This window comes from Mauremys mutica, chromosome 2 (genome assembly GCF_020497125.1).
Source record: "Mauremys mutica isolate MM-2020 ecotype Southern chromosome 2, ASM2049712v1, whole genome shotgun sequence".
In the NCBI taxonomy this organism is placed as follows: Eukaryota; Metazoa; Chordata; order Testudines; family Geoemydidae; genus Mauremys; species Mauremys mutica.
In genome coordinates this window covers 214,500,374-214,510,543 of record NC_059073.1, presented here as the reverse complement: position 1 = coordinate 214,510,543, position 10,170 = coordinate 214,500,374, and positions in this window count along the sequence as shown.

Sequence of the window (10,170 nt, the reverse complement as noted above, 5' to 3'; positions counted from 1 at the left end):
TAAAAGGGCTCACTCCAGTCAGGCCAGAGGAGAGGAAGTGTGTGCAAGGAACTGGGAGCAAGAGGCGTGCAAGAAGCTGAGTGAGTAGGCATACTGCTGGAGGACTGAGAAGTACAAGTGTTATCAGACAACAGGAGGAAGGTCCGGTGGTGAGGACAAAGAAGGTGTTGGGAGGAGGCCCTGGGGAAGTAGCCCAGGGAGTTGTAGCTGTCGCGCAGCCTTTCCAGGAGGCACTCTAGACAGCTGCAGGCCACAGGACCCTGGGCTGGAACCCGGAGTAGAGGGCGGGCCCAGGTTCCCCCCAAACCTCCCAACTCCTGATCAAACACAGGAGGAATTGACCCGGACTGTGGCTTCTACCAGAGGGGAAGGTCTCTGGGCTGTTTCCCAACCCACAGGGTGAATCTGTGAGGCGAGCAAATCCGCCAATAAACGCAGGACCCACCAAGGTAGAGGAGGAACTTTATCACATAGAGGACTGTGCCTTGTCATCAGCCCAGCAAGCTAGAAGTGCGGAACCAGAGAGCTTACAAAGCCATGAACCAGACAACTCAGTCAAGCACCCTGGACTAGAACTGGTTGGAGCTGGGGCATGGATGAGGGTAAACTGATCAAAGCTCTACCTGGACAAAACTAAGGCAAAGATGGTAGGTTGGGGGTAAAGATGGGCCAACAAAATAAACGTGTTATAAAAAGACAAAAAGGTAGAATTAAAAACTCCAAATTACAAATCAAAATACAAAAAACATAGCAAGTGCTATAATAGAAACACAGATGGAATTGCTAAAACCAATAACTACTTACTTAAAATTTTTTTGATGAGCATTAGCTATTAAAATACAAAATAAACAGCACAATGACATGCATTGCACAATGATAATACAGATAAATGACACAGTATTCAGAGTAATAAGTAATAGAAATAACATTTTTAAAGGTGCAAAACTATAATTAAAATGGATTACAAGGAAGAGGGTGCAATTCAGGGAATCACAGCAGCAGATAAGACAAATTTGTGAACTGTTATGACATATGGTGATAAACTCTAAAATACTAAAAATGTATGACGCAGCGTTTGAGGGAATGTAGATAAATTATTTCACTGCATCAAGTCTCCTGTAGCAGTAAAGTAGCACTAGGGGCAGCAGGTTTGTATATTTTTTGGTGGTGTCCAGAACACGTCCAAGGGAGTTTTGCTGTGGGAAGGGGTTTGGGGTCAGTACCGAGTTTACAATGGTGCCATGGCACCAGGCCCACACTGGGAAGGGGCCCCTTATTGACCTCTCTAACCCATCCACACAGCTGGTTCTGGCCCCTCACCCAGGGCAGTCCAGCACCGAGGCCTTGCTGTGTGGGCAGCTCTCAGCCAGCAGGTTCCACTTGCTTGTAGGGGGCTCATCACCCAGCAGCTGGAGTCCACAATGCAGGCTGGGCAGGGTCAATGGGGCCAATGGGTGTGGCTGGGCCGGGTGGGATCTCGGGAGTCATGTCCCAGGAAATTGGCCCCGCTCCCCTGCATTGCTCCATGTTTGAGCTGTCTTTGCTGCCTGGAACACATGGGGCCCCACTTGCCTCCCCGAGGGCAGAGCCACCTGGGACTGGTGCAGAGGCCAGGCCAGTCTCAACCAGTCACAGGGGACAGTGTGTGTGTGGGGAGGGTGGGGGGGGGGGCTCAGCTGGGTCCTGCCAGTCATGTGGATCCTGAGGGAGCCTGGCCCAGGCAGGCCCTGCTCCTGCTCCAGCTCCAGCTCCAGCCTGGCTGATTGCACTACTCCCAAGGGGTTGGAGTTATCCTGCCCCAGGACCCAGCCCTGGCTGCACTGCCGGCTCAGCCTGGCAGACACAGTCACCTCCCATCAGGGCTGGCTATTGTGGCCAGGAGTCAGGGTGTGGAAGAGTAGGTCTCTAGGGGATCTGGGGAGGTGTTGGACAGTGAGGGGGTGGGAGGTGCTCAGCAGTGGGGAAGGTTTGCATGTTTTGGGGTGCTAGGGAGTGGGGGGCTTTGGGAGTCACTGGGCAGTAGGGGGTGGGGAGATCTGTGTGTTGGGGGGCTGTGCAGTGGGAGAGGTGTGTGTGCTGGGGGGCTGGGAAGTGGGGAGTGTGTGGGGCACTGTGCAGTTGGGGCACTTAGCATAGGGGTTTGTGGGGGGTCTCTGGGTGGTGTGGCACTGGGTGTAGGGGTCAGGGGTGCTGGGCAGTGGGGTAGCATGGTGTGGCATGGGCTCGCCCCCTAGGGGAAGATGCATGATGGCAGCGGACGGCTGTGCGGGCCAGTGTGCATCTGGTGGCTGCTGGTTTGTAAACAGTGTTCTTGTACTGGGCTAGGTGGAGCGGGGCTGTCCCTGCCATGTCATGCCCCATCTCCCATTGCCCCTGGCCAGCCCCTCACTCTGAGGTCTCTGCCCCCCCCCACACCCCATTTTCCCATTGCCCCTATGGAGCCCACAAATATGTTTAGCACTGGGACCACAAAAGGTAAATCTGGCCCTGTTTGGGGTGCAGGCTCTGGGAGGGAGTTTGGGTGAGGTGTGCAGGCTCTGACCTGGGGCAGGGGATGGGGGGTGGCTATGTGGCCTCTGGGAAGGAGTTTAGCACCTCAGCACATTATATAAGAGAAAGGAGCTGCAGTGGCTTCATATAGACATATAAACTGATAGAAGACTCTTTTAAATAGTCAAAATGTGTGAGGCAGAGTTTGAGGGAGAGAGTGTATGTACAATATTTCACAGCATTAAGTCTCCTAGCTGTAGCAGTAAAGTAGCACCTCAGCACTTATATAAGACAGTCTAGGAATTGGGATGCCTGTGCCTTTAAGAACACAGCCCCAGCAACCTACTCTCTGCTCTGGAGCTGACATGTGAGGTGGAGGTTCTTAGGGCAGGCATGGGGGTTTCTGGCAGGGGAGTGAGGAGGTGAGTGGCAGGTTGGAGGAGGCGAGCGGTGGGTGAGGGACTGAGGAGGGATGCAGCAAGCCAGCGGCGGACCAGGGGGCGAGGCGGGGTGCGGTGGTGGGACCGAGCAGGGTGAGACCTGGGGCAGAGTGTTCCGATATTTTACTGTTGTGATCTGGTCACCCTATATGATCATTTTTCCATGGTGGCGATAGTGCAACATTGACAATTTCAGTGTCTTTTCTGAGTTTGTACCGTGCACGGTAGTGTTTCCTCAGGAGCTCTTTATTTGATATTTTATTTTACTACCCTCAAACACAACACAAAAACGAAAGTGTAAATTCACTGCAGAACTAAAGACGAAATTCCTGGGTTTTCAAAGTGGTAGAGAAGAATGGGAAGTTGAGTGCTTGGTATGTAGACCTGGTACTTACCCCTCTGTAGGGTGCTGTCTAGAGCGGTCACAATGGAGCACTCTGGGATAGTTCCCAGAGGCCAATAATATCAAATTGTGTCTACACTTCCCCCAAATTTGACCTGGCGATGTCAATTTCAGCACTACTCCCCTTGTTGGGGAGGAGTACAGAAATAGATTTTAAGACCCCTTTGAGTTGACAAAAATGGGTTCGTTATGTGGATGGGTGCAGGGTTAAATCGATCTAATGCTACTAAATTCGACCTAAACTCATAGTGTAGACCAGAGCTGTGAATGATTTACAAACTCATGTGGACTCAGACAAGCACAAAAAGCAGTTTGAGGAGAGCGCTCATCAACAAAATTGACAGATTATTTTGTAAAACCAGGCAGCAAATCAGAGGATGCTGTTACTGCAGCAGAGGGTGCTTTTGCATTTCACACTGTTAAGCATCATAATAGCTTTATCAATGGATTGTACATCTGTCTTGTTGAAGAAGACATTCCCTGATTCTGAAGTAGCATGGAAATTTTCAAGTGCTAGAACCAAGACACAAGCAATTGTTATCTCTGTGCTTGCACTACATTCTGTTGCAGTTGTTCTGAAAACGTTTGAAGAAAATGACATAGCTTACTGTGGAGTTGCAATCACGGTTCAGTGAAAATATGTCCAGTAATTATTCAGAATTTTGACTGGAAGAATTGTGGTTTGCAGTCAAAATTGATTGAGGTCCAGAAAATACATAATGAGACTGCCAACACGATTGCTCATTACATAAAAGAAACGCTTGAAAAAAGTTTTGTTCGAGAAGTGTATTGCATTTACAGGTGACAACTGCAATACAATGTTTGGAGGACTCTGGCGTGAAGATGGAAAGAATGTGTTTGCAAACTTAAAGAAGTTGTTGCAGAAGAGAACATTAATTGGTGTGGGTTGCCCAGCACACATTTTGAACAACTGTGTTCACCATGCAACAGAAAGAATGAACGTTGACATTGAAAACATTATTTTTAAAATTTACGAGTACTTTCATATCTACACTGTCTGAACTGAGCGGCTGAAGGAGTACTGTGAGTTTGTTGATGTTGAATACAGAAAGCTGCTTTCTCATAGTAATGACAGCCATCGTGTCTTATTTCCCGGCATTACAAGGCTGATACAGATGTTTCCAGCCTTGAAGTCATTCTTTCTGTCACAGGACAAACCACCCACAGTGCTTAAGACATTTTTGAGTATGAATTAAGTGAGATTTACCTCTGGCACATGCATTCACTCACAAGTGTATTCCAAACTTGCATCCAAGAAATGGAAAGCAATTCTGTCATGGAAGTGTTGAAAAGTTTGAACTCGGTTCACACTATCTTCTTGAACGCAAGACTCACAACTTTATGTCCCTGAAAGTTAAGGGACTACTGGCACAAAAGTGCATAGAAGGAATTGATGAAGAGTGACAAATTCTGTGCTGAAGTAGATAATATGTACAGCAGATGCTTTGAATTTTTGGAGAAGTGGCTTAGACCCCTGGAAGACTTCTCTTGTTTCAGGTGGATTACCCTGAGTAAGACACCGAATTGGAGTGATGTGGAACCTTGTATCAAGTACCTGATCGATAAGGGGGTGCAAATTGATGATGTGAAGTGTTTTGATCAGGTCAGCAACCTGGAGAAGTTTACAGAAAGTTGCAACAGTGATGAAGAGTTCAGTAATTATTTGCTAGCATACCAGAAGTGGACCAGATATTTTGAAAAAAGAACAGAGTACTTGTGGCACCTTAGAGATTAACAAATTTATTTCAGCATAAGCTTTTGTGGGCTACAAAGTGAGCTGTAGCCCACAAAAGCTTATGCTGAAATAAATTTTAGTCTCTAAGGTGCCACAAAAACTCCTGTTCTTTTTGCGGATACAGACTAATGCGGCTGCTACTCTGAAACCAGATATTTTGAGAAATCCAAAAACATTGAATGTCATGCAGAACTGTTAAAGATTGCACCGTTCTTTGCTATTCCTTCTCACAATGCAAATGTAGAGCAAATTTTTTCACTGATGCAAAGCCAATGGACAAAGGAAAGGAACAACTTGAATGTTGAGTCATTGAAAGGAATTCTACTTGTACAGTACAACTTCAGGCAAACTTCTTGTAAAGACTTCCATGCCTTCTCAAAGAGCAGTCAACCACTGCTGAGAAAAATGTGATCTATAGAGAAGTATGTGTGGGCACATGAGGAGAAAGAAAACGGAAGAACTGGTGAAAGGAAAGGACTCACTATATTTAATAATATATGGAGATAGGTATATCTCATAGAACTGGAAGGGACCCCAAAGGGTCATCGAGTCCAGCCCCCTGCCTTCACTAACAGGACCAAGTACTGATTTTGCCCCAGATCCCTAAGTGGCCCCCTCAGGGATTGAACTCACAACCCTGGGTTTAGCAGGCCAATGCTCAAACTTTAAATAATTAAACTTCACTTTTGAGGCCATATCACTTTTTCTTATATATACTCAATATAGACGACAGGTGGCGCACAGCATATATAACAGTATAACACATTAATACAATGCAAGTTGGTAGATACTGGTGCACATACCTCCTGTGGAGTGTCCTCTTTTTTGAATGTTCAAATATGGTAACCCTATCCACCCCCTTTTTTTTTCCCCTCCAGCCCTTCTTCTGCCGCTACCTACAGTAGCTTGATTCCCCACTCCCCCCCAGCCAGGAAATTTAGGCCCCTGCTCAGATCCTGACCCCCCGCCACTGCAGTTTGCCCCCTTTGCCTTTTTTTAACCCCTCTAAAGAGCAGGCAGCAAAGTATGACTAGAAGTAAGGGCAGAGTGAGGGCAACTGCAACAGCGGATGTTACTGTGCATACTCAGTTTGGGTGAGCATGCTCAGTGCACCCACAGTAGGGAATTCTGAGAGGGAGCTTTTTGTGTCGTGCCCTGCTAGGTGACTCTTGGATCTTGAAATGCCATCGGGGGACTCGGTGCCTCATGCAGCGGGAGACCTGTGGGATTGGCAATGCTCTTATCCCACCTCCAGTAGAGTGCGGGTAGGGTCTCTCCTTAGGGTTGCTATCCCCACCTTCCCCTCTGGGCAGCTGTGCTCCTTCAGCCACCCCATTCAGGACAGGAAGTTAGGGAGTGAATGCTTAGCGCCTGTCTACCCTGGGAGCTCTCACCCTATCTGAGCTGGGTGCTGAAAGGGCAGTCTGTTGACCTTCCCCCTTTGTGAATCTGAGCAAGGTGGGGACAATGCTTGTTCCAGTTCCACTCCCAGCGAAGATGTAGCACACAATCCTGTTCCCCCTCCCCGGGAGAAGGAACTAGATCAAGGGTTCTCAAGCTCTTTTGTTCTGAGGCCACCCCACCAATATCTATAAAAACTCCACGGCCCACCTGCGCCACAACAACTGTTTTTCTCCATATAAAAATCAGGGCCAGCGTTAAGAGGTAGGAAGCAGGGCACTTGCCCAGGGTCCCATGCCACAAGGAGCACCACAAAGTTAAGTTACTCAGGCTTTGGCTTCAGCCCTGGGTGTTGGAGCTCAGGTCCCTGGGCTGCTGTCCTGCATGGCAGGGCTTCAGCTTTCTGCCCTGGGCCCTAGTGCGTCTAATGCCAGCCATGCTTAGCAGACTCCCTAAAACCTGCTTGTGGCCCTCAGATCTCTGGTTGAGAACCAGTGGACTAAATAATCTGTTACATTGTTATGGTTCCTAAAGGCTCCCAAGTGTTTCACAAACTACCTACAGTACCACTGAATTGCCACTGCTGGTTGGATGGCAGTAGTCAAACAGAACAGCTGTGGGGAAAACTTGGTCAGTGACAGCAGAGCAAGACCCTACTTTTATAAAATGCTGTGCAATCTGTACATGCAACGCCAACAAGCTCGTTTTTGTAATAGGTTTCATCTGTCTCTAGATACCAGACTCTCTGATGCTTTCCAGAGTGCTGCCATCCTCCTTATGATTGCCTCCAGCCAAATCTGATAACAATCACTCTGAGGATCCCGAGACAGCTGTATTAGACTTATGGGAGGAAATTTCAATGCTTGGTTCTTAAATTTTTTCCCCATTAAACACTGTATTAAGAATTTTATACCCTTTCTACAGGTTTGGATTAAGTAGACAAAACAAAGTGACCACATGGTGGCACTGTAAACTCAGAATTTGGAATGGCTAAGACCTAGGCAAAAGTAACAATGTAATATAGCAATTAGAACCTAGAGTTTATCCCCCTATAATAGTAAGATAGCAAACTACCCTTGATTTTAGCCATAAAAATAGAAGATATTTTTAATGTTAGTAAGGAATAAGTTTAGAAGATTCATTTTATTAATATCCAGCATTAGCCCTGTTTAGGAGATCTTAATTATTGGTCACACTTTTTAAGTAACTGACCTTGTGAAGCGTTTGAGCACGTTCAGCTTTCACAGAAGACAACAATTCAGCACCAAGCAGAATAGGACCTTTAATGATTGAGGAGCTGTTAAGTCTAAATAGGTTGTTTGCCTTGATGTTGACACTAATTATATTTGATGTGTGAGAAAGTGTTTGGTCACACATTGTCAGAAGCTAATCTTCCTGTGGAGGTGATCTCACATAGCAGATGCTTAAAATCCACTGACTAGAAGCTTGTCACCACTATTGATCCACAGTGGGGGAATGGATTTGGCATAGAACTGAAAGGCTCTGTATCCAGTTACTAATGATGAGAACCATCTACTTACCCTGTGCTGTCTGCTCACTCGATATTGCAACATGCTATTTGGGGGGAGGGATGGCAAAGATACTCTTCCATTCTTTTAGAACACACACTTTCTTCTGCAAGAAACCCAAACCAGAAAATTCAACCAACTTTAATGAATTGCAAACACAAACATACTATGTCATAGTATGAGTTATTTTGTTTCTGGATCCCTTAGTTATATATATACACCAAGAGTGCCATCCAGTAGCAGAGACTCCACCATTTCTGCATCTCTGCTGTTCTCCATTTAATATGGTCACTATACATATCCCATGGGTAAATGGGACCTGGCTGTTTCCAAAACAAGCTCCATTTCCACTGAAGTAACAGGTCCCTTAAGAAGAGGCTGTAGTCCCATCAGGTTACTTGTTTCCATAAGTCCAAATGCTGTCCTTTGCTACAGCTCACTAGGCCCTCTAAGTAGCTCTTCTCCAGAAAAGATCCATGCTGTAAGTGAAATTCCTCCTAGACACAAGGGCCTCTTTTAAATCTCCCTTATTGAGCTTCATCTGTGTGCTCTTCCCTACATGATTGAGACCTCGGACAAGAGTGGTAGGGCTTTTATCTCCCTTTGCATGGAGATGATTAATCCTTGTCTGACTGGAGAGTCAGACTACACACACTTCGTCACACTCACAATATGTGTGTGATTCATAAAGACATTAGTGGAAGTTTTCAGCTCTTGTCGGAAAGTGAATAAATCATAAAGGGGCTTTTAAGTTAAAAGAAAACAACAACCTTGCAAGCAGGTTACTATATGCAGGAAAGTACCTCCTTGAAAGAGAATTTGTCCATGCAAAGCTTCATCAATTGACATAAAAATGATCCTTTTTCTATTGAAATTAATTTATTACTATTCACTTTTTCAGGATACAATCTAGTAAAAATTCATATCACAAATTCCAAAAGGTGGCTCATGCATAATGTGTGAAAAGAAAGTAAAAAGCAAAACCTAATGAATTACAAAAGAGTTCCAGTTTGCCCATACTTACTTTATGGATGTAGCCCAACCAGTAATGTAATAATGCCATTTCCTGTACCACTTTCCTATCAAAGTATTGTTCTAAGACAGGGGTTCTCAAACTGGGGGGGTACCCGCTCAGGGGTCATAAGGTTAATACATGGGGAGTTGTGAGCTGTCAGCCTCCATCCCAAACCTTGCTTTGTCTCCTGCATTTATAATGGTGTTAAATATATAAAAACGTGTTTTTATTTTATACTGGGGGTCACACTCACAGGTTTGCTATGTGAAAGGAGTCACCGGTACAAAAGTTTGAGAACCACTGTTCTAAGGGCTTTATAGAAACATAAGGACACAGGAATTGCCATACTAGATCAGAAGAGTGGTCCATCTAGTCCAGAATCCTGTCTCTGACCGTGGCCAAAACCAGATATTTCAAAGGAAGTGCAAGAATTCCCAGAGAGGGTGTCCCTGATCCATCAAAACACTAAAGCACATGCATGATCTCAGGAACATAAGTACCCACATGCTTCAAGTTATCTGTTTAAGTTCTTTGCTGGACCTACATTTTATGGAATAGCCTGCTTATATTCTGCTATCAATCTCATCAAAACTCTCATTACAAACTTTGGGAGTTTTAGGTACAAAATAATGGCTGGATAATGTCCTACTACTATACCAACAAAAATGCTTAACACTTCTAGACAGGGATTGAATTGGGGGGAAAATGCTATCTCCCAGATACCATCTACTTGCAGCATCAAAATGGGATGCCACATACAGTAGATTACGCAGAGCTGTGATCCTTCTTTTGCTTTCTTAGGTGCTTTGATCAGCAGTGAGATGGTTAATGTAGACACATAAATTATTAGCATTGGCATTTGAGTTAACTCAATTTAGAAAAAATGCTGTTCAAACAACCCCCCCCCTCCCCAAACCTCTAAACAACCACATTACTGATCTGGTATGATCCAGCCCAATTCAAACCCTATATAGAATGTCTTCTCTCTCTCTCTCTCTCTCTCTCGAGTATTGCACAAGAATTGAGTTACTGATCAATCTGTACTAATTAATAAACTTTTCTTTGGTGGGAGGGGAGTGCATATTTTGTTAATTTCTTGACCATGAAACAGAATCATCTATTTGAAACAACCATTG